General features: G+C 35.0%; 1 protein-coding gene across 6 annotated transcripts in view; it reads left to right on the forward strand.

Annotated features, from left to right (window-relative positions):
- LOC106884484 (uncharacterized) overlaps positions 1–25242 on the forward strand; it is a 249654-nt gene that overhangs the window by 50620 nt on the left and 173792 nt on the right. The window lies entirely within an intron of this gene.

Here is a 25242-nt window from a genome sequence, read left to right on the forward strand (position 1 = left end):
ACAATCCAACATGTTATTGTGGTTGTCATCGTTATGGCAGTGAGCTTGTAGAATTATTAGCATGTCAGACAAAATGCTTTCTTCTGGCTCTTCATGTCCTGATTCAAGTTCTGCTGGGGTTGACTTGGCTTTTCGTCCTTTTCAGGTTGATAAAATAAGAATCAGACTGCAGTCAATATAATTGACTGTACCCTTCCTCCTAAAATTGGTGGCCTTGTACCAAAAATTAGAAAGAATCATTATTGCCTTTTATTCATTTATTTTTAATGAAGCCAAACTGTTGGCGTGTATTTTCTTCTTAATGTTGTGTTGGAAAGTAATATGAGAAAAGAAGTTTAATTCTCGCCCTGAGAAAGGAGAAAAAGAAGACAAATAGGGTTTTCTCAGTTGTAACTCTTCTGTAGATGAATGGTATTAACCAATCACTGTATCTCCATACCAATAAAAACACACACACACACACACACACACAGAGGATATTTGTACACGTGGTATTTGTACTATTGACATGGGGTTGAATCTAAGCCCATATTTACTGTTAGATGTAAAAACCACTTTACATACATATAACTATACTAATGTCACATTTTTGTTCTCTCTCTCCCTCCCTCTCTTGCATACACAACACTTATTCTCTTGTAAACTTGCTTAAAGACATGTTTAAACTTGTATTCTCCATTCAATCATGGATTAATCTTAATTCAGTTGAACTGTTTCTTCAGACTGACTCTGTCTGTCTGTCTGTCTGTCTGTCCTCCAAACTGGTTAATGTTATTAGATGAAAATAAGTGGACAATATGGTTTGTTGTTGTTGTTGGGCCTTAGTTCAGCCTTGCCCAAACAGACCTATGATTATAGACATTCTATCCATGATCATCCTGTCTTGTTTTCACAAATAGTTTGTCTAGTACAACATTATCCAATGTATCCTTCCTTTAGAAAGATGACATGGTGTAATTTGGGTGACATTTGGCTGCTCTTTCTAGATCAAGCACTCGTGTTTTGTATGTTCATTTTGAGTTGTTCATTCTGTTAGAGGATTTTTGTTTATTTCTTCAGCATCAAAGTTGGTAATTAGCTAGTTTCTAGTGGTGTGTGGAGCACATGACCTGAAGGACTTTATGCTTTCTTTCTGTGAGAGAAGAGGAGTTATTATAATAATGGCAGATTCATTCATGCATCAGACTAAACACTTAGAAGCCTCTCTTCTGACTCTTTATGTTCAAACATCCACTAAAGTCAACTTTCGTCCATTTTGGAATTGAGAAAATAAAGTATCAATCAAGTACGGGGGTGGGAGGGGGTGATGCAATTGACTATCCACTTCCCCCAAAATTTCAGGCCTTGTGCTTTTAGTAGAAAGAATCATTATTATTATTATTATTATTATTATTATTATCATTATTATTATATTGTCTTTTTGTTCTGAGTTCAGATTCCACTGAGATCGACTTTGCCTTTCATACTTTTTAGGGGTTGGTAAAATAAGCACCAGTTGAGCACTGGGGATCAGTGTAATCAACATACCTCCTCACCGAAATTGCTGGCCTTGTGCTAAAATTACTACTACTACTACTATTATTATTATTATTGTAATAATGTAAGCTTTGGGCTAGTTCAGTTTGATTTTTATGTTACATTATTTATAATAGTTACCATTTTAAATCATTTGTCACCTGTAATATCAGACAGAGCCAATGTATAGACTTTCGTTCACTGAAATCAGATCCAGTGGCTGGTTTTCATTTTGGACTCTCTCATTTTTTTTATATGATACTCTTTATGTCAGTGACCTTTCAGAGCAATGTTGGATTAAAAGCTACAGTAAATCTCTGAATAATTGATAGTCACTAATTTAAAATGTCATGGCTACTTCAGTTGTTATTCATTGTAAATACAGGATGGAATTGTTTCAATATCATCATCTGTTTTTTTTGTTTTTTTGTTTTTTTTTTGCTTTGAAATGGGTCACCCCCTTAGAAAAAAAGGGGGTGACCCATGAAAGTGTGTCTTTTTGGGTATTGGTGTTTCATTACATTATCACTATTGACATTGTTGTTAGGTTTGTCTATTGAAATAAATTGAAAAATGAATTTAGTGATAGTTTAGTGTTTTTGAAAGTATTATATGAATACGAATGTTGGAAGTTCTAAGATTTTCCAATGTAAAGTGATACTAGACATTATAATAATGATTTGAGAGTGGTAAAAAGAAATATACTTACAACTTCTGATCCAAGTGTCTTGTCACAATTGTGTGGTAAAAATAGCTACATGATTGGTTTGTGGCCCCTCAGTCAACCCGGTTCTGTGTTTTCTGGTTTAATGTCTTTTATCATTATTTAAATAAATTGTAGGGGTTAACTTTGCCTTTAATCCTTTTGGGGTTGAAGAAGTAAGTATCAGCTGAACACTGGGTCGAAGTAATTGATTGGCACCTTCTACCGAAGTTCAGGTCTTGTGCCCATCGCAGAAAATATTATTTCAATAATTGATATTTGATTTAAATAATTACTTAAAATTTATTCAATGTTAAATCCCAACCAGGCTGCTGCTGCTGTTGCTTAATGATGAATATCTTATACATTCTCTTTTGAGGCTTCCATATTGGAATAGTAGTTACTTTATTGGTTTGGTTTGGTAAAATGCTCTCAAAAAGATTTAAGATTTCATTTCATTACAACATATAACATAAGATGGATAATAATGGATTTATTTTGCAATATTCTATTTGTATCTCTATAACTCAACTGAAATTTACTTTGCCAACCAATCCCACTTGTTTCTTAAGTTAATAACCAAGTTGAACTTTACTTCAGAAATTAATATTTTTATCTTAAATTATGATCTTTGTTTTAGTTCAGTGATTATCAATGATATAGTTATCACATCTTGAGGTAGAACAAACATTTTCCATGTTAACTGAGATGAACTGAATAGATAATCATTTAATTTTAGTATCTGTTTTTTTTTCTTTTTTTTTTTGTTCACCCTCCCCATAAATCTACAATTTAGAAGTTTTAATAATTTTAGGGAAAGCAATTTATCAGCCGGAAGAGGATTATTAACTGAGTTTAATCTTATCAAGTTTGTTGTCAGCTGGTCTGTTAGCATTCAAAGCATTGAATACTAAGATAATAATTGCTTGTACAAAGAGTGCATTCATAAAATGTTGGCAGTAGAACAATGAAATCCTCAATACAGACGACACACAACAAGATTTTTCAGATTTCTATTGAAGAAGATATAAAGTGTAAAATGTCATTGTGCCCTTTCGGTTGAACTTTGGCCAACTTGCACTCTCTTCAGTTTGAAGTTGACCAAAATCTGATTTTGTGATGTTTTGTGTAAAGAGATGTAAAGTTGAATAAGATTTTATGATGGTGTGTGTGTGATGGCATTTATGTTAGGTTAAAACTGTATGAATCTACCTCCATCAGTCTGAATGATATTGCCCCTGCTATGGGGGATGTGATTAACGAGATTTTAAATTTTAGAAAAGTTCAACTTTTATTGTTGTTGTTATTATTACTAGAAGTAGTAGTAGGAGTGGATGTTAGTAATTGCTGTGCAGTAAGAAGCTTGCTCCCAACCATACAGTTCCAGGTTCAGTCAGATTGCATGGCACCTTGGGCAAGTATCTTCTACTATAGGCCAGGACCTACCAAAGCTTTGTGAGTGGATTTGGTAGATGGAAACGGAAAAGAAGCCTGTCGCATGCGTGCACGCGAGACATCTTTGTGTCAGTGTTTGTCTCTCACTACTACTTGACAACCAGTGTTTGTGTGTTTATGTCCCTGTAACTTAGCAGTTTGGCAGAAGAGATGAATAGAATAGGCACCAGGTTAAAAAAAAAAGCACTGGGACTGATTCATTCAAGTGCAATTCTTCAAGTGGTGCCCTGTATGGCTGCATCAAATGACTGAAACAAGTAAAAGATATTATTATAGATGTCGCACACCATACGATGTCATGAGGTTGTTGATTGAAGATATTGTATCTACGGGGAGTTTGTACTGTTTGTCAAGTCACAACAAGGACCTCAGACAGACAGTACTTTATGCATTATGCATTATGCATGCAGTTCCAAATAATGCCAACTTTTGCAATACACCTAGATTTTAGGGTATTTCTAAAGTTTTCAGATGTATTTTTTCAGATTGGGTAGTATGCTCTGAAGACAATAGGGATAACCTTTATGTTCGACTCTCGTAGCGGTTATCCCTATTGTTAACGGAGCATTGGGTTCAATACTACCCAATCTTAATAAAAATCTAAAGTTTCCAGATTTATTATTATTATTATTATTATTAAGGTGGCGAACTGGCAGAATCATTAGCATGCTGGGCAAACATGCTTAGCGGCATTTCATCCATCTTGACGTTCTGAGTTCAAACTCCACCAAAATCAACTTTGTCTTTCATCCTATAAGGGTCGATAAAATAAATACCAGTGAGAAACACTGGGGTCGATGTAATTGACTAGTTCCCTCCCCCCAGATTTCAGGCCTTGTGCCTTTAGCAGAAAGGATTATTATTATTATTATTATAGTTCTGTGATTTTCCAATGTTGCTATAGTTTGAAGTTGGAAATTATATGCAAATTCTCTATTTCAATATGAATAAATAAAGTTTTGATCTTAGAGTAAATTTATTGCATATTAGTTGTGCCAGTGAAGTGGTTATTTGATCAGACTGTGTCTATTGAGGGGTTCACTGCCTTTATAAATGTCAGATGAATGAGTGGTTGACTGCCTTTATTAGTGTTGCTTGTATAAGTCTTTGAAATATCCTGAATATTCATTTCAGTTGCTCCGTTATAATGTCATGTTATCTCTAAAGGTGATAATTTAACAAGTTTTATAATCTTGTATGACTCTTTAAAATATCTTCATTTCAATTGTTCCACTTGAAGAAATGGAAAACTTGTGACCTTGAGATCATCATCATCATCATCGTTTAACGTCCACTTTCCATGCTAGCATGGGTTGGACGATTTGACTGAGGACTGGTGAAACCGGATGGCAACACCAGGCTCCAATCTAAATTTGGCAGTGTTTCTACAGCTGGATGCCCTTCTTAACGCCAACCACTCAGAGCCTGCTGAAAATACAGACTGGGTTCCAATATTGCGATATCTTTAGTCACTATCAGGAGATGAACTTACAACACCTTTAAGTAGCTCCTGCAATTCCTTGTCTATGTGAGGCAAAGCATCTCTGATCTTTATTTCATTTGTCATGCTGTCTTTAAAAGTGTTAATTAAATTCTATAATCTTGAAAATATATTATGATGGAATCTGAGCAATATTGGTAATGAATTTAATCAGAATTGCTCCATTGTTTAATACATTCCCAAACTCTGTTGTTTATTGTCTAATTAGGAGATTGTGTGCTGGCAGGAAGGCAGAAAGAGTGAATGTTTTCAATGAAAATCTGTTAATTTTGTTGGAATCCTCCATTCCTCATCCCTTATTGTTTTTTGATTACTTTAAACTCACCTCCCTTTACAAGCTATGTGTCAGGGAAACAAAAATATTACTGTTATGGACAGAAGAATCCTTTCATCAATTAACATATTTTCAAGCGACTGTCATCATTGCACGTTATCAATTGACCCCTTCTCTTATTTCCTCTACAGCACTGACTAAGTTTCCTTCCTACCAGCATTTATCTCTGGCTTTTACAGTTGCCTTATTACACACAGGTACTCCATTCATAAGTTACCAGGGCTAATAGTAAAATTGCACTCAATAAGCATTTCAATGTCTATTTCAATATCTCCATATTTTCCTTTGTGTGAGTATTGCTATTGGTTACATTATTTATACTGCATCGAATCCCCACTGACCCTCTTCCTTCCCCATACTTTTTTTGAAAGTGGAACAAAGCTACCTTCCTATTCCCAAGAGTTTCTCATTGATCAATAGTTTCAGAATTGTGAAAGGTGTTTGATATTAATCAGTAATTTGATTAACGATGATTGTAGTGCTCAGTGAATAATATTTTTGTACTTCTCTGCTGGATTACTTACTATGAAAAGATAGTAGTAATAGCAGTAGTGGTGAGGCAGACATATATGCTTGTCTGTCTGTCTGTCTATATACATATATATATATATATATATATATATATATACATATGTGTTGTTGTACTTGGGGATGGCCATATTGCCAGTTTATATATTCAATGTTGAAGCATTGATTTTTATTGTGTTGTTTCTTGTTTTTGTTTTTCTCCTTTCAGTGTAAAGTATCAAGGCGTGTAAGTTGTCTATGTTTGTCATGTACTTTAATAAATCTGTTAATTACTTCACTGATTGGCTTAATGTAGAAAAATATTTTCTTTTGCACTCTTCCTTTGAATTATGAAATTATTTATTGACATAGGAACTTAATGGAACTGTTTGTGTTGATTAGAAAATAGTTATTAGAAAACAATTGATTAATTATTAGTGTTTATGTTGGGTATTTTGTATGTCTGTTCCTGTTGGTGACAGCCTAAAAATTTGCATACAAGTCACAGTTGCCTTGCATTTATTGGTGGTAAAAAAAGAAATGCTCCCAGTACCAGTTGTTCATGTTTTGGTATTGGCTTCATGGGTATTTCCAAATTTTCTGTATTCATTATGAAATTATCTACAACTTCACTGAATAACACACTGCAACTCCTCAACTGAGTGTCTTCTATAAATACTACAACAGCCTCTGTACTTTGGAATGAGTTGCTCACCACCTGTGCCAAACTCTTCTAGGTGCAGTTGTCTCATTCCTTCTTGGAACCTATGCTATGTCCCCTCCCTTCCTCACTCCACTTTTATGGATCACTATGTCTGAGGGAGAATTGAGAATTATAGATGATTTGGGGAGGAAGGATTTGACATAGCATCATCATCATCATCATCATCATCGTTTAACGTCCGCTTTCCATGCTAGCATGGGTTGGACGGTTTGACTGAGGACTGGTGCAACCGGATGGCTACACCAGGCTCCAATCTAATCTGGCAGAGTTTCTACAGCTGGATGCCCTTCCTAACGCCAACCACTCAGAGAGTGTAGTGGGTGCAGTTAATGAATATCTGTGTATGTGTTTGTGTTTTGGAGCTCTGGCTCCTGAGAAAATAAATATTTTCTTCAATTTTTTTTTCTTTATATATAGTGTAAAAACTAGATCAATCCATAGACATTATGGCAGTCTTCACAAGTTTTGGTAAAGTCATCAACACCAGGGAATATGTATCTATTAGTCTAGTGACTTGTGATTAATTTATCCCCTATTGGTGGTGATGGTGGGAGTGGTAATGATTTTGATAATGAGCATTCAGTTGGTTGATAAACTGAATTACTTATCCATGAATTAACATGTATCTGGTTGAGTATTCCACTGACGAGTGTTTCCTTAACTCAGTCCAAATCAGAATGACACTGTGTGTGACATGACTGTACCTTTTAAATTGCAGCAACAGTTCACTTAATGGGCTTCAATACAGTTTATGTCTGTCCTAATTACACTCTCAAGGCTGAGACTATGGTAAAAGACTCTTGCTCAAACTGTCACTGTGAGAACAGGCCCAGGATCTTATGGCTCTGTAGTGAACCTCTTGACCACTTGGCCATGTCTACATCTAGTGTCGTTTAATATCCAGTGATAGTTATTGAAGGATAAATTGTCATTTTACTGATCTTTTTCCAAAGTACAACCTGACTTTTATAAATTTATATAAATATGTATAAATATATATGTTCATATGAAAGTAATGATCTCCATGTGTGTGTGGTAACATGGTGAGCTGCTTTGTTTCTCAACTTATCCCTCAGTGGATCTGTTTTTCCTTTTTTCTTGTCTCAATTCAGTGCTTAATACCATCTTAGCACTTCACTCATCCATAATATAAACAAAAGTGGGAAGTGTACTTTCAACCTAAGTCAACAATCTGCTGGCACTATAATATTGACTGGGGTAAAACGGGTTTTAATAAAAGGTTTGTTTAAGGGTTTTCTTTTTGTTCTTTAAGTTTCTTGTTGCCAATATTTTGATTTTTTGGCATTGATTAATATTGTCAGTTTTATGCCAATTTAAATGTTTTCTTTGTACAACATTTCTTATCTCTTTATGACATTTTTCTAATTAGTGTTAAACATTCATTTTGTTCTTGTTATTTACACTCAGACATTAGCACTTTTCCTTCTTTTTATTTTTATATTTAATATATAAAAAATGGTTTGAAGACCTATTTCATTTATAAGTCTATCTTTTGATATTCTAAGTGTTGTTTGTTTATGGAATAATCCTATAACAAGTGACTTATTTGGAATTGCTTCTCCTCTGTCTAGTTAACACAATCTTAAATTAACAAATACAGCTGGGTTGTTTTTTGTTATTAAATTTATACTTTGTTTGTTGTTGTTATAGTTTTGACTCTAGAATGGGTTTATTGGTTTGTATTTTTTCTTAGATATCCTGTTGTTTAGTTCCAGGTCAGTTCTGATTGAAGAATACCTGTGATGAAAAATGTTCCCACCTTAACCACCCACCCCGTTTTTGGTTGCTATTTTTAGTAAACTGAATGACTGCATAGAGGCTTTCGTATTGTAAATATTGTGCCCCCCTCCCCGGATCTGGTTTGGTTCTGTAAACATCTGCTCAAAGGCATTCCAACAATGACTATCCACCCTTTTTGTTTCTTTTCTCAGACGTAGTGTACCCTGCACTACATTATTCAGTTTGTTCTAGCTTTAAGACAGGAGGATGAGATTTGAAAAAGAGTTAGTTGCTATTTCTAGCAGGTTGAGTAACCCTAGAGAGGCTGGTTCCCTTACTTGTTTGGCTTGTAAATGTCAAGTTTTGCTGATAAGGGGATCAGCTGAAAGATAACCAGTTATCAGGACATAAAGTTACCCTCATGCACGTTGAAGATATTTCCTAGTTAAACTTTAAATAGATATTGAAACCAAAACCCTTAATGTGTAGATGTTGTAATTCTGTGATGTTCCACCTTCTTAATGAGATTAATTTTGATAGCTAATGAGTCGCTATATTGATGATGTATTGATGTATATAAAGACTTTGAAATGACTCTCTCACTAATTACTATTAAATGTAAAATCAGTCGATTGCTTATTGAAATCAGTTCAATAAACGGCTATGTTTATATGGTACACATGGCTTTAAGGTATTTTTTCTTTGTTAATTAGATTCATTTAAAATGTAAACTCATTCACATCCAGTAAGTACTTCTTCCTTGATCATGATAGTTAAGTGCATCTGTCAATCCCTAATTTGAGCATTATAGATGCTAATATTAACAGGTTAATAAAGGTGTTAATATTGGGGTGGGGAGAGTTTGATTTTCAAAGTAGCTCAGCTTGTTAGTCTTTCCTTGGTTGAAGTAAATCATTAAAGAGAATGACTACCTCATCAAAGTCCACTTAATGACTAATTAAATTTCAGAATGAAAAGTTGGTAGATGCTTAAATGACTGTGGTATTATCTTGTCATCATTGTTGTCCTTTTGTGTTTGTCTTTCTTTGGTGACATGGCTTTGTACAGATTTATCCCAGCAGAGTGTCTCACCAATTAGTCATAGCCTTTGTCATCAGATGATCACACAGCAATAGAAAGATTGTCATTTCCTGTTGTATATGCCATACATTTTGGCATGGATTTTACAGCAGGATGTCCCTTTTTATTACCAGCCTCTTCACCTTATGGCCTGGTGTATTTTAACATACCAGTGACTCCTTGGAGGTTCTCTATTATGACTCTAGACTCTCCTCTTCTTTGTATTAGCTTTTATTCAGTGACTGATCTTATAAACAAGCCTGTGTCTTGTGAAGTCCACATCTTTCTTTTTTGCCAATCACTTTACAGTAAGCATTTCATTATATTACTGCTCTTGGGGAGATTAGCTTTCAGAATTTAAAGAATAAATGGTTTAAGTAAAAGCCCATCTCTTTTAATTCCATTTCTAAATTATATATTCTTTGTTTCAATCTTGTAGACTTTGATATTTTAATATAAAAGTTAAATTTTGTAAACAGATTCTTGTTGGCTACTAAAATGTATAACATGTGTATTTCTTTGCCAAAAATATTAAAGTGTATGTTACAAGTCAACATATCCCCTAGCTTTTAGTCTTCATCTTTGATGCATGCATGAGACATGCATTTAATGCTTTATTAAATATTTCCAAATTGATACTCAAAATTCTTGTATGCTTTCATACACCCATTATGAAAAGCTTTAAGTTTTGTCTTTGACTCTGTAATTTTGTTTACTACATTTCAAAAATCATTTTTTAATCTCAACAATGGTTCTTCCATTGTCATCATCATCATCATCATTTAACGTCCGCTTTCCATGCTAGCATGGGTTGGACGATTTGACTGAGGATTAGTGAACCAGATGGCTACACCAGGCTCCAATCTGATTTGGCAGAGTTTCTACAGCTGGATGCCCTTCCTAATGCCAACCACTGAGAGTGTAGTGGGTGCTTTTACGTGCCACTGGCACGAAGGCCAGTCAGGCGGTACTGGCAACAGCCACGCTCAAAATGGTGTATTTTACGTGCAACCTGCACAGGAGCCAGCCCAGCGGCACTGGCAACGATCTCGCTTGAATGTCTTTACATGTGCCAGAAAGGCGACGCTGGGCACAGGTACCATCACGATGTAGTTGTTATATTTGTTACTTATCATGTGTGCACTTTTTCTGTAAACTGCTTTATGCAAATATGTCATTGAATTTTCTAGACTTCTTAGGTACAATCAGATCGTTTTTCTATCAGTGCTTTATATATGTTTATATATGTATTGTGCGAAGGTTTTACTTTCTATTGCCATTTCTTAAGGATACAATATTTATACCTTTTATTGAATTTACATACATATTTATTGTTGTTATTGTGAAAGGCTGACTGAGTGCACTGACTTTGATTGGTCATTGAAGTGTTAAATGTGAGAATAAAAAAAAAAAGGGAGGATGAGTTTTTTTTTTTTTTAAATACTATTATGGTGATTTTTGTGAAGTCTTTATAGAAAGAATTAGTTTTTTAACTTGTATGTCAAGAAAATCTGTTTTTGTTGTTGGCTTTGTTTCCTGTTTGACTTTTGTGTACTTGATATCTGGATGGATAAAATTGAGTATTTTGAATTTTGTTACAAAGGCCATCTTCAGATAGAACTAATTCTATTATTGTATATCAAGCTACTCTTAGCACCTGTCATAGATCTGAGGTAATATATTTACGTTTGTGAATACATCATCTAGGACATTTACTGAGGAGAAGTGTTCGTGTTAAAAACCAGTGGGAAGTGGCACATTACATACATTAATCAATGTTTAGCCTATTGATATGATGTCATCAACGTTTGTGCTTAGTTCTTCTGGATCATTTGCTGTGAACTAGATATGTCTTTCTCCAACTCAATTTCTCAACAGAAATTATATACTCTTTGTACTCTGTTTATAAGTTGATCATTCTAACTTGTTTTCGTTTCTTTGTTTTCATGTTTTGTAAGCTGGAACTAGTCATAAAGCAGGACTCCACTTAAGTTGTTCCACTACCATGATATTCAATATTTTCACATACTGACAGCATTAAATGAAACGTCTTGAGGTAGTATTCCTGGCTGGATCACCTCACCTTGTGCCAACCTTTATTTCATGTAAAGTACTTTAATTCAGTGGTCTATAAATATTAAACTACTGAGCTATGGCACGTAAACAAACATCACTGTTACCCAATGTCAATCAAAATACAGAGAAAGAGAAAGAGGGGGAGAGAGAGTGTTGTTTAATATCTGGTGTACTTTGGATAAAGACATATTCTTGAGATATTGTTTCGTAACTGGATGCTCCACTGTCATTAACCCTTAAGCCTATTTTTGAAATAAGGGATTTTTATTCCAGTTGGTTTTGAAACAATAACAACAACAAGAATGTGGAGTTTTTAAGGTCGCTTTAAATTTTTTGATATTTGAAATATTAAACTGTTCTGTCGGGTGAGGAAGGTTTGTGGGATTTTCAGAGTTGTGGTCCCATATAACCAGAATTGGAATAACTAGATTTAACTTGGCACAACATTGCTGATTATCAGTTAAGTATTACATGAATCCGCCCCCCCCCCCCCCCCCCTCCACATAGGAATTTAGTTTCATTGTGATATTAGGGCTCAGTTTGGGCTTATTTAGGATGACAACTCAACTGACCTCTTTTCATGATCCATATAGACCCCCACCCCGTGAAGCTTTAATTTCACTGTAAGACTATATCTAATATGAGAGGAAGAGAGCGATTGGTGGCTGTGCATAGGATGGGAGAGGCAGCAGAAAGAGCCTCTTGCCGATTGTGGAGCAAGAGGAGTTAAGCTGGAAGCCAGGGGGAGATGAAAGACAAGACTTCACCAGCTCTGCTGACCCATCATTGGGAGGTTGTTATGGTTTAGGGTTGAAAAACCCAATGATTGTTGGATACCATTTGATGACATCAATTCCTTCTGGTTAAAGATCCTTTCACTTTGGTGAGTGGAAAAGATGCACCTTCTTCCAGGTGTTATTAATAACTATCTGTCTATCTATCTATCTATCTCTATATCTATCTATTAATCTCTATATCTATCTACACACAGACACACACACACACACACACACACACACACACACACACACACACACACACACACACACACACACACACACACATATAACTGCCTATGTGTATACATTCCTAAACCCATGCTGTTCTGGTACTATAGCAATTAAAATACTAAATGGTTGAGTTGCTTTCTAGACAAGTTACTCAACTTGAGCTATAATATAATGGATTGTCCTGTTAAAATGCCTTCATTTATGTCAGAAAGATTAATGACATATTTTCATTCTTCTCCCCAATCTTTCTCCTTCTCCCTGATTCATTTAGTTTCTCTTTTCTTCTTCTCCTTCCTCTTTGCCTCTTTTCTCTACATACTTTGAAGTCTTACAATGATGGACATGAAAGATTAACTTCAAAGCAATATCTAGATGGTAATATGATGAAACTTTCACGCATTATAGTTGGTTTTTGTGTTTATCATTTTTAATAACAGAAAGTGAAAAAAGAAAAGCAAACAAATTGTGTTTGATATAAAAATGAATGTTCTTATTAGAATTTTTGTTTTCTTTTTTCACTTATTATCATCACTTATCAGATTAGTCTGGTTTTTAAGATATTAATTTTGAGATTTTGTTAAGCGAGTTCATTCCCACATTAACCAAAAGTAAAACTATATGATATTCATTGTATTTCTGTTATTCTCCATCCACTGAATCCTGTTTCTTTTCTAAAGTCTGGGCAATTAATCTGTCCATTATTATTATGATTATTAAATGTTTCCCATTCTTGTATGGGTCAGACAGAATTGTATGAGGCAGATTTTTTCCAGCTGGGTACCTTTTCCTGTTGCCAATCCTCCCTTGTTTCCAAACAAGGTAATATTTCCCCATGGCTAGACATGTTTTTCACCGTAGATTGGAAATGAATGAACAATATCACTTGTATGGTGGTGATGATTGTTTATAACTGTCACATGATATCAAGACAAGGCTACCCCCCCCCCCCCATGCACAACAAGCTTCTATTGGTGTATGTCTACCAAATTCACTCACTAGACTTTGGCTGGCCCACAGCTATAGTAGAAGACATTTGCCCAAGGTGCTCCACAGTGGAACTGAATCTGAGCCCACATGGTTGGGGAGCAAGATTGTTACCCACACATGTTGAAATGTTTCCCAGTGACGCACTCAAACTAATATTGTTAGATGTCAATGCTTTCCTCATTAAAACTTATTCTTTCTAATAATCTGATGTCTTGTATAAATCTGTGCCATGCTTGGTTGGCGACATTGGTAATATTTATTATTTTAACATCCTTAAAATTAAACAAATAAATATAATAAATACAAAGGCTGTTTTCTTATGTAATTACTTTTAATTAAATATTTACCTCTTCTATGATAATGTTTTAGCATTCCTTTTAAACTGCTATTTTTTTCATGTTGCTCTTTTGCTTGGAACTAAGCAAACTATTGAGTCCATAGTTATTTGGTTCAAGGGGTGAAGGATTATCCAGTAATCTCAAGTTTAACTGTCAAGTCTTTTGCAATGTTTACCTTGAAAACCAGTACATCATCAGTGCAGTCTGAATGGCAGTTTTATGACAGGAAGGCACAGAAGTGTTCTTTTCAAACTGGAGTAAATTGCTGATGGCAGATATTTTTAATAGGATTCACTTAGAAATAATGGATGAGCTCATAACAGTTTGTTGAGGCCCTCTTGGAGATTTAGTAGCAATGTGATAATGATGTTTCTAATGCTACAGTTGTCCTATTACTGTTTACACCAGGAGGGGAATATTTTTAAGACTAGGGGTGAGTTGTGATTAAACATTTGTGGGGTTGTATCTGTGGTGAGAAAAATAATGAATCTTCAATTTTACAAATTCACAGATGTGCAGCTTATATGAAATATTGCTGTTTTAAAGGCTTAAACTAGTTTTCTTTTTTTTTTTTGTATGGATTTTTGTGACCTTGTTAATGGACAATTTTAAATTTGAGTAGAGTGAAATTTCACTCACTAGTGGGGCAGGGGGATTTCTACTTCTGATCTGAAGAGTTTATCATTCTTATCTCCACATTGGTTTCACTTAATGTTGGTTGGCATCATCTTTGCAGGAATCTGACTGCTTAAAAAGAAAAAAACCCAAAAAAAAACCATTGAAACAAAGAGGTGTTGAGAAATTTGTTATGCAGTGGAGTCTGCCCTATTTTGAAATATATTCTGTGTCATTGTTTATTATTATTATTATTATTATTATTATTATTATTATTAGTTTCTTCAGACAGCTGTTAAGTATAAAATTGATATATCCAGCCAGAAATAACACATTGCTGGCTTCATTCTATTAGTGCAGTGGTAGGAGGATAAATAACTGTTTAGCCATTGTTGCCAGGCCTACTGCAAACGTTTTATAGTCCCTTCTGTTTGATTGCAGTTCATGGGAATATTTAATACTAACTTAGAAGAGTAACATATGTTCTATAGCTAAACACAGACCTCGACAACACCCACAATACCACCAGCCTAATCGATAAAATAGATTTGGAATGAAGTTTCTTATTTATATATTCTTATTTTTGGTTTCTTATTTCAGTTTGACATTTTAAAATTAAATAATATATCAAGAATTAAAATAGATCTCAGTTCAGCCATGCCTGTAGGATTGAGAACTTTTGTCTCATAACAACATTTTTATTTTTTCATACATTTAGTCAAGAGCGAAGGCAGTGTTTTGACATGTTTCAGGTCTTCCAACAATAGTGGGGCAGAGGGAGGGAAGGAAGATATCCTCAAAACCTGGCTTAGATGCTTGCAATAGGGTAGACACTGCTTAAGGCACCCAAGTGGTGCTAAGTGGTGGTGGTGGTGGTGGTGGTGGTGGTGGTGGTGGTGGTGGTGATATAAAACTGGGTGATATGGGTTAAGTCTGTCATCTAAGTAAGTCATGGTAGAATTGAGAACTAAGAAACACAAAAGGCCTCAACAAATACCACAAGGCTTCTAGTCTGGTGTTCTTACAGTTCTGATAATCTGCCATCTTAGATTGTACTTTATTGATCTTGAAAGGGTGAAGGGCACAAATGACCTCAATGGGATTTAAACTTTGAATGTAGTACCTTGGTTAAGTCAATCAGTACCATTCACTGGAATTTGGTATATAGAAACTGCAGGAAACCTGCTGTGTGTATGTGTGTGTGTGTGTGTGTGTAAATCTGTGTTAATGCTTATATTCCATGCTTGTGGACTGCTCCAGTGGTGCTGATGTTGATATTTATTACTGACTGCTCTGTGTTTTTGACGATTTATAGAGTAAACAATCCCTTAAATGAAAAATAAGTTAGGCTTCACCACAAGAAGAGCTTCCGGCCACAAAATCTTGCTTTAAATAATTCTCTATCCCAACCTTTGCTGGCTTGGATAAACAGACATTAAACAGACAAATTTGGTCTTTTAATACTGTGCTTTTATCTAATTATATAAGATATCATGACTGATATTTTAAGAATCAAATATTGGACTCTGAATTAACCAAAAAGGGAAAATAAATAATAAAAATACTTGAATTTCCAGAGGCAAACTGAATAAAGGTAGTTTTTTTTTTTTATTCTGGTATTGCTCAAATATGCCACTCCTCACCAGCCTTTGTTGTTAAAATACAACATCCATGTGTTACTTGGTCTACCTCTATTTTTTATGAGGAAACTTTATTATTTTTATTTTACCTGTGAAATGTTAGTTTTTTTTTTTTTCTATTAGCAGCACATCCTATCAAATTTGATATCTTTTGTGTTGAAACAATGAACTCATCCTATTTAGAACTAATGGGGGAGGGGACTATTTTAATAGTTTTGCAGGGTCTTCCATTTGGAAGTCGTTACACACACCTGATTCTCTTGGCCTACTGAAAAAAAGTTCTCGTCTCCTACCTTTCTGCAGGAGAATAACTCCCAGTCTGAGCCTGGATGGTGTGGCATAACAGACATTAAATGAGCACGCATGTGCACACACACTTTCAGTAAGTAATGATTGAAATGAAAACACAAAAAAGCCATAACAGAATGTCTACAAACTGATGTTAGTTTAATAATTACTGTAATTAGTAAGGAATGTTATAAGTGAGATTTGAAAATACTGTTGCCAAGTAATTATAAAAACAAAAGACGAATATGCTTCGCATTGATTAATTTTTAACTGTTTCCAGTAAAGTTGATTTCCTTGTTCGTAATAAGAAAATGATTTGAATTGCATTACATGGGTGTGGAAAAGAGATGTGTGTATATATATATATATATATGAGAGAGAGAGAGAGAGAGAGAGAGAGAACAGCTCCCACTTATAACATCGATAACTTTCCTGGTTTAGTTTTTCATTTCTGTTTAGTGTTAATCCTGTAAATAGATATTGATAAATACAAGTGAACATACATTTCCCCCGCGCTCGCCCACAGGCATGCATGCACACAGGCACACTCCTGCATGCACGCACACACACATGTTGGTGGCTACAAAGGAGTATTGACTTTTGTTGTTGAGTCATCAGAAATAGGTAGCCTGTGTGCATGTGAGAATGGATAAATTCACTCACCAACAGTGAAAGCTACTCGTTTCTCTCAGTAGTTTACATCTTCAACTATAGAAATCAACCCAACAATGGGCTAAGCATTTATTGATTTGGGATACAAACTTTTAGCTTGTTCTTTCTATATGTTTGGTTAGCATTTAAAGCCATTCTCTACGTTATTGAATGCTCTTTTAAGAGGCACCGGTGTTGGCTTGCATTTATAAAGCTGTACCTTAGAATTCTATAATGAGCAAGTCAGCTTAATTAGTTCAGTTTGAACTCTCTCTCTCTCTCTCTCTCTCTCTTCAGATGTAGCAATTGATATCATATCTTTGAATAACCATTAAAAATATTTCAAATATTACCATGGCAACTGAATTAAGGATTCTAAAATAACTCTTTAAAGCAGTATTGCTTGATTGCTAAGACAAACTGGCATTGATATCCCGAAGATCTATGGTACCATGATAGCCAGTTATATGCATGTTTGGCATAAAATAACTTTCAAACACAAGATTCTCACTGAACTAGAGTCAATTTTTCTAACTGTTCCATCTGTCTGTAGAATTGTTAGGTGGAATGTTTCATAGCTTGAAGCTTATGTTAATGAATCTCTGTTTAAGATGGTCTTCTTCCTTTTCTAATTGAGCCAGTTTCATCATTGAAGTTATTTCTTCATTCAGTTGTTAAAATAGTTGTTTTCTAGTACAGCTGGTAGTAACATTTATATCTTAGTGAAGTGAGGAAAAAAAAGTTATTTCAATAAAAACAAGACTGAGTTGAAATATCATAGAATGATTTATAACCTGAAACATTTTACATGTCTAAATAAAGTGGGGTAAGTTGTTATAAACATCATATTTCTGTATTTACATTATCTTGTAAGTTTGGGTGTTGCTATATTCCTAAATGTATTTACAGTGTTTCAAACTAATTCTGAACTAAAACATTTTAATGTCCATTGGTTTAGTGAATAAGTAAATTACTGTCCTTAATTAAAGATACTGAGTTCCAATGTAATCTGGGACCATCAATATCTACTTATACAGGATTAAGACAACTGATAGGTAAAACTAATCACAATGAAAATGTTACGTAGACCTCCTCCTCCTGTCTGCTTTCCAGGCTGGCATGGGTTGGCGTAGCTGTCACAGTTTATGCACATTAAAGATAAAGTAATAAGTCCAGGAAATTGTAATCTTTATTTAAATTGACTGTTTGGTAGATACCAAATCCACTCAAGGCTTTGATTGACCTGTGGCTTTAGTAGAAGATGCTTGTCCAAGGTGCTGTGCAGTGGGACTGAACCCCAAAACCATGTTGTTGGGAAGTGAATTACTTAATCATACAGCCACATACATCTGCACTTGCAACATGGTCTTTAAAAGTCATTTAGGATAATTAGTGTAATTAAACTATAAAAAAGAACAAAAAACTATATATAAACCACTAAAATCAGTTTATAAAATGAGAAAATAATTATCTGAGCTGTTTTCCAATGGTATCATATCTCCATGGTATCTAAGATATAGTGCACCACGTACATGTTTGTGAGTAATCCTATCTTAGATATTATATTGCACGATATGTTCGTGGGCAGCCATGTCTGCTGGCAAGTTTGTAATTCATCTGAAATGTATGCATACATACATGCATGCATGCACATGTAGACAGTCATGCATGCATGTACACATGCACTCATTCAATAAATTGTAAGTTCCAAAAAGGGTAGGTACTTAGACCGGAATATACAGGAGAGATGATACTATGTATATAAATGATGATTCTCTGAGGATTATATACACAAATAAAATAGAAATGATTTATAAAAATGATCCTTTAATTCCTTGGATAAATAAATAAATAAATATTACATTAATGAGAAAATACTCATTAAATAGTTTCCAACAGAAAACTGCACCCAATCACTGCTTTAAAAGGATCACTGTGTCTATAGACGGACACAATTGTAATAGAAGTGGTTGGATTACAAAAGATTGTATAAATAAGTAGGTTTATACTTAAAGTGGATATTCGAGTTCAATATTTTCAGTTGTCGTTAATGCAAATATTAACTGCAGTATATTTAATAATAATACAAACACTAAATATATGGTATGGATATTGCAATCAATATTGTAGACGTATGAGTAATGTGTAGGTTTTGTTGTAACAGACTACTAAGTACTCAGAAACTTGTATAAATTGGAAATTCAATGAGTTCTTAGTTTCTGGCTATGTGCTTAAGAAGTTCACTTCCCAATCACATGGTTTCAGGTTCAGTCCCACTGTGTGGCACCTTGGGCAAGTGTTTTCTATTAATGAAAGCCTTGTGAGTAGATTTGTAAGATGGAATCTGAAAAAAACCCATTGTGTGTGTGTGTGTGTGTGTGTGTGTCTCTCTCTCTCTCTCTCTCTCTCTCTCTCTCTCTCTCTCTCTCTCTCTCTCTCTCTCTCTCTCTCTCTCTCTCTCTCTCTCGCTCTCTCGCTCTCTACATCACATAATAGTTGTAAAAGAGCACCATTGTTATACAAAGCAGCGCTGTCCATCTTCAATCTTCTGTGAAAACATGTTAAGCCACAGGAAAATATTACCTTTGCTTGGAAATAGGTGAAGATTGGTGACAAGAAGGGCAACCGATCATAGAAAACCTGCCTCACAGAATTCCATGTGAACATAAAAAAACAATGATAACTCTGTTTGTAAATACTATTTCTTAAGGCATTAATTTGTGAGTTGTATCCATCTGGGTAAAGCATTTAAGTCTACTTACCTCAGTTTCAGATTTTCTGGAAGAAAGTCAACTGTCATAAATTAAGTATTTCCTTGGAAGAGTTTGTCTGTATAACAAAAGGCTTAAAAAGAAATTTTTAAGTGGAGTTAAACTTTGGTTGTTGAAATCTTTAAAATAATAATAATAGTAATAATTATAATAGTAATGAGCTTATTGTTTGCAGTGGTCAGGTGCACTACAGCTGATTGGTAAAGATTAAAAGAGGGGATAGAAGCAACAATAAGTAAAGAAAGACAATAATAAAAATGAGAAATACATACGTAGTACACAGAATAGAACACAGAAAGACACAGAAGTGACAATGTAAAAGCCAGGAAGAGGAAAAGGTTCATAGGCATAGCAGTAGAAGTGTTGGGCAATTTTGGGAAGCACTGACAGTTAACAACAGATGTGGATGGTAATTTTTTCATAGATTTTAGTCAAAGAGGCTAAATCTAAACATTGACAGCCTAAATCAAATTTGCAAGGTTTCATTAAATTTCCATTTTCATTTATCATTAGGTCAAATATATATATCATTAGGTCAAATCATTAGGTCACACACACACACACACACACACACACACACACACAGGAAGATAGAGGTGTAGGTGTGTTTCACAGCAGAATGTTTTCTGGTGTTCCTTTGAATGGGTAATCTGTCAGGAAGATTTCTGTATTGTTGATCAAACATGAAATGGAAGAACAGGTGATCATTATGAAAACACCTCCCCACTCTCCCTCACACACACACACACACACACGCACTTGTGTTGATAAGGAGTTGCTTTGCTGTAAAATTTCCACCCCCAATTATACATGCCCTGCTACCCATATTTGTTGCACTTTTGTGATGGTGCAGGTGATATCGTGGCAGATGTGCTTGGTTAGACGCCTGAAAACTAAAACTATTCAAGCAAGAAAAATATGGGTGTTTAACGCCATCACCATTATCTTCACTAATATCATTGTCAGCATAATTATTATTTTAAATGTTACTTGATGACAGTTTTACATAAACAGTAATTACCATTCCTGTGTGTCAACTATATTAGTGTCATTTTACCACAAAAATATGAAGTTTGTCCATGTAAAAGGAAAAGCGACAACAAACAAGACATGATTGCAGGGTCCACTTTAGTGAGAAATCTGTACTAATACCTTCTTTTATATGCATGTAAGTTTGCTGTGTGTGTGTGTGTGTATGTGTGTGTGTGTGTGTGTGTGTGTGTGTGTGTGTGTGTGTGTGTGTGTGTGTGTGTGTGTGTTTATACATGCATGTACATGTACACATGAACCATCTATTTATAGGTCAGTCATGAGTTTATATACATGTAAAATTATTGTGTGTGCATGCATTTTATTGTTTATATTTATGACCTTGTCAGAGGTGGAAGAGCATCAGGCTTGACCATTTTTGGAGTCTCTAAGATTGGTAGAAGTGAGACAGGAAGTGATTCTCAGATTTGAGACTCCACTAAAGGTGTTATGTATGAGCCAAACTCAGCAAGACTCCTACTATTTTGAAAATAGCATCAGTGAATCTGGGAATGTCTGTTAACTGTAAAGGGCTCACTTTATGCCACAAGATTGGAGCAGAACACTGGACTTTTTTTTTTAATAAATCATTGCCTGAGGATATTTCTTCTGGTATATATGAAGTTGTGACTTTTGATCGAAAGCATTCCACTCATGGCTATCCATCCTCGGTGTGATCTTCCATCTTTTAAGAAAGTAGGGTGCAATTTAAGGAAGAGGTAGTTCCTATTTTTAACAGATTGGGCTCGTTGGTTAGCATTCTGCCCCTCATTGACATATATTATTTCTGGTTATATATATATTGATAATATATGGTTGTAACTTCATGTTTCGCTGCTTAAATGTTGAGTACCCCCTGATGTGCAGCACATGTGTAAATTACTATGGCTTGATCTATGTAATTGCATCATCATCAGTTGCTACATCACTCAAAAGTCATTGGTTATTAGCTTCTTCCTTGTCAACAATGTTCTTCATAACTGTTTATTTCCCCAGAATCCTGTCAACATTTTCAAAAGCAACTTCATCTCCTTTCACCCCATAGTACCACCATTAATACACTTGGCCTTCACTAATCTCATTAAAATCTATTGATTCTATATTTGTCTTTGCTGGTTTTACGTCTGTCTTGCTTTACTAAAATTATTTCTCTCATCTCCCTGTGTCTTTTATTGTTGTGTTGTTGTTGCTGTTATTATTGTTGTTTAACCCAGCTCAGTCTTAATTGAGTAGGCATGTAGTCAGACATTCCATCCATGACCATCTCTTTATTTTTACCCGGCATTGTGTATCTAGGATTACATTGCCCAATGTTTTTCCCCCCTTTTTTGAAACTGCTGAAGAATTGTTCAGAATTGTTCCAATGGAACTTAAGTCAATGACCACCTGGATTATCTACACCTGGATTATCTACAATTTGCTGGAAGTGACTTTTCTGAACATTGTTAGATTCCTCATGAGAAAGTCTTGAGCTGTTTGGAATATATTCCTGATAAAGCTGATATGGCACTAATGCCATGTAGATGATGGTTTTTGAATCTCGTTCTAACTGGATCATCATCATCTGAAGTATGTTCTTGTGATATTTCATAACACTTAACTGAAAACCACTCACTCATTGGCAATACCTTTCATTCTTTCTTTCTGTCTTCCCTTTTTTTCTTCCTGTAAATTAGTCAGAAGAGGAGGGGCAATGCCCATGACCTTTGGAGTCCATATTCCTCTCAGACTGGTGAAATTGATGCAAGTTGGAATAACTGCAGGAAAACATTCTGTGGGGAGTCTTCCTGTCAGTCTTTCTTTCTTCCTATCCAACCAGCCAGCCAGCCACTCCTATCCTTGAATGTAAGGAGGTTTTGTGCAGCAACCGTTTTATCCTTTAGGGATCCCAAATTCAAACGTTAAAGAATAATCATAAACTGTGCTTTTTTTCTAAAAACCAAATTGAAAAACAAAAAATGTTTAACGACACATTTTGCATAATTTTTAAATTTTTTAAAGTTAATTTTTGCATTTAGTCCATCTTTTTATTCATTTATTTATCACATTTTTGAAATTTCCTTCTGGGAGGAAAATGCTTATATGGCTTTGTTTGTGTAACCTGCTGTGTATCGCACTTTTATTAATAGCTCCACCATTTAAGATTTGCTGTTCGCTCTTTCTTCTGTACCATCTGCTTTTATCAGGAATGATAATCTTTCAGGCCTTCGAGTCTTCAGTTTTATAAATGGCAAAAGGCTGACGGAATGGCAGAAACAGTGCTTTGCACTTCTTTATTTAGCTTTTTTCTTTTTTCTTTTTTAAACCATTTTGAGATCAAATTGTGCCAGTCAACTTGGTGTTTCAAATGTCTAGAGTTGGGTTGAGTCAGATTCATTTGATAAACTACATACTGAATTTATTCAATTGACTACAGCCTTCCTACAAAATTGTTAGCTTTGTACAAATTTTATGAACCACCACCACCATCATCATCATCATTATTATTTAGGGCAGCAAGCTTGCAGAATTGCTAGTGTTGAACAGAATAGCATGTGGTATTTTTTGTAACTCTTTGCAGTTCTGGTTTCAAATCTTTCATGGTTAACTTTGCCATTCACCCTTTTGGGGTTAGTAACATGAAGTATCAGTCAAGTACTGGGAATTGATGGCATTGACTAATCCCTCCCCTTAAAATTGCTGACCTTGAAGATAAATCAGAAACCATTATTCTGCTGAGGTCAGCTTTACCTTTCATCTTTCGGGAGTTGATGGAATAAGTACCAGTTGCGCACTGGGGTCAATGTAATCGACTAATCCCGTCCCCCAAAATTTCAGGCTTTGTGCCTATAGTAGAAAGGATTATTATCATTGTAGTTGTTCTTTGCTCAGCTGTTCACCCCTTATTTTTCAAGCACCTTTTGGAGTATTTGAACTGTTCAAGCTATGCTGTTTTCTGCAAGTGCTCTACCTGTATTGTAATCCCTGTTTGTTCAATATACTTCTCAAGATCTTTAATTACTGTTCTTGGCTACCACCTTTTTTCAGCGATCAGCCTGCTAAACCTTTATTTTCTTTGTCAGTCCTATCTACAACATCTCTGTGGAACTGTCCATGCATTCTTTCTTCTATCCACCTATTTTCAGTAGCCTCCACCTTCAAATACTTTCTACTATTTTTTCATCTTTGTAATCTTCAATTTTGTTCAGACCTGACTTTCTTACTTCCAGCAATAGTAGGTCTGAGGACATTTTTTAGGTACCATGGTATATTGTTTTCCACTGCTTCAATGCTGTCTTTGCACCCCATCAGTCCTCCTCCCTCTCCTCTTTTTCTTGGTACATACAGTCTGTCTGTGTTACTCTTTGGATGAAATACCTTATATCTAGTCAATAACTTTCTTGTCTGTTGGTCTAAGCTGTTTAGCTCTTCTGTTGTGCATGCAATTACCCCTAAATCAAAGTACAAGGCCAGCAATTTTGTTGGGATAGGCATGACTGATACTTTATTTATGGAGCTCTTTTAAAAGGATGAAAGGCAAAGATGACCTTAATAATTTTAGAAAATAGAAACTTTTGTGTCCACCTATGTAGAAGTTGTGACAATGCTATTGAAAGATCTGTCAACTGTCAAACAGCAACAACAACAAGCTGCAATATTACAGCAAAGGAAATAAAATGACAGTTTTTACTCCTCCTGTATCCCAAAGATAATGCCAGATGCTTGTTTCTAACAACTACAGGAGGATGTAATTAGCTTTCCATCAGCCAAATTATTCATTTGGTTTCCTGCATTTAGCTTGAGAGAAGGGAACCCAAAATACCCCCACTTTATCAGCTCCTCTTTTTTGTCTTCTTTTTTTCTCCCTTTTTTTTTTTTTTAATCCCACCCCAACTTTCCTTTTGTACTCACACAAACATTTGTGGATATGTATGTGTGTGAGAGAGAGAGAGAGAGAAAGTGTGTGTGTGTGTGTGTGTGTGTTTGCTGTACTGTTCTGTTTTCCTCTTTGCTGTTTCTACTTCACTTGCCCATCTCTCACTTCTTTCTGCTGTAGGTGCTGCTTCTAACCTAGCAGTACAACATCTCTCTCTCTCTCTCTCTCTCTCTCTCTCTCTGCCTTCTCCTCCTGATAAGCTTTCCTCCTTTGCTCTTGTGTGTCAGTTGTGGAAGTGTGTGTGTGTGTATATATGTATATATATATTTATATTTATATATATATATTTATACATATATATATATATATATGTAAAATGTAATCTCGGTGGGTTGGGGAATGGGTGTTGTGCTGTGAAGGTT

This window comes from Octopus bimaculoides, chromosome 12 (genome assembly GCF_046866305.1).
Source record: "Octopus bimaculoides isolate indiv1 chromosome 12, ASM4686630v1, whole genome shotgun sequence".
Taxonomy (NCBI): Eukaryota; Metazoa; Mollusca; class Cephalopoda; order Octopoda; family Octopodidae; genus Octopus; species Octopus bimaculoides.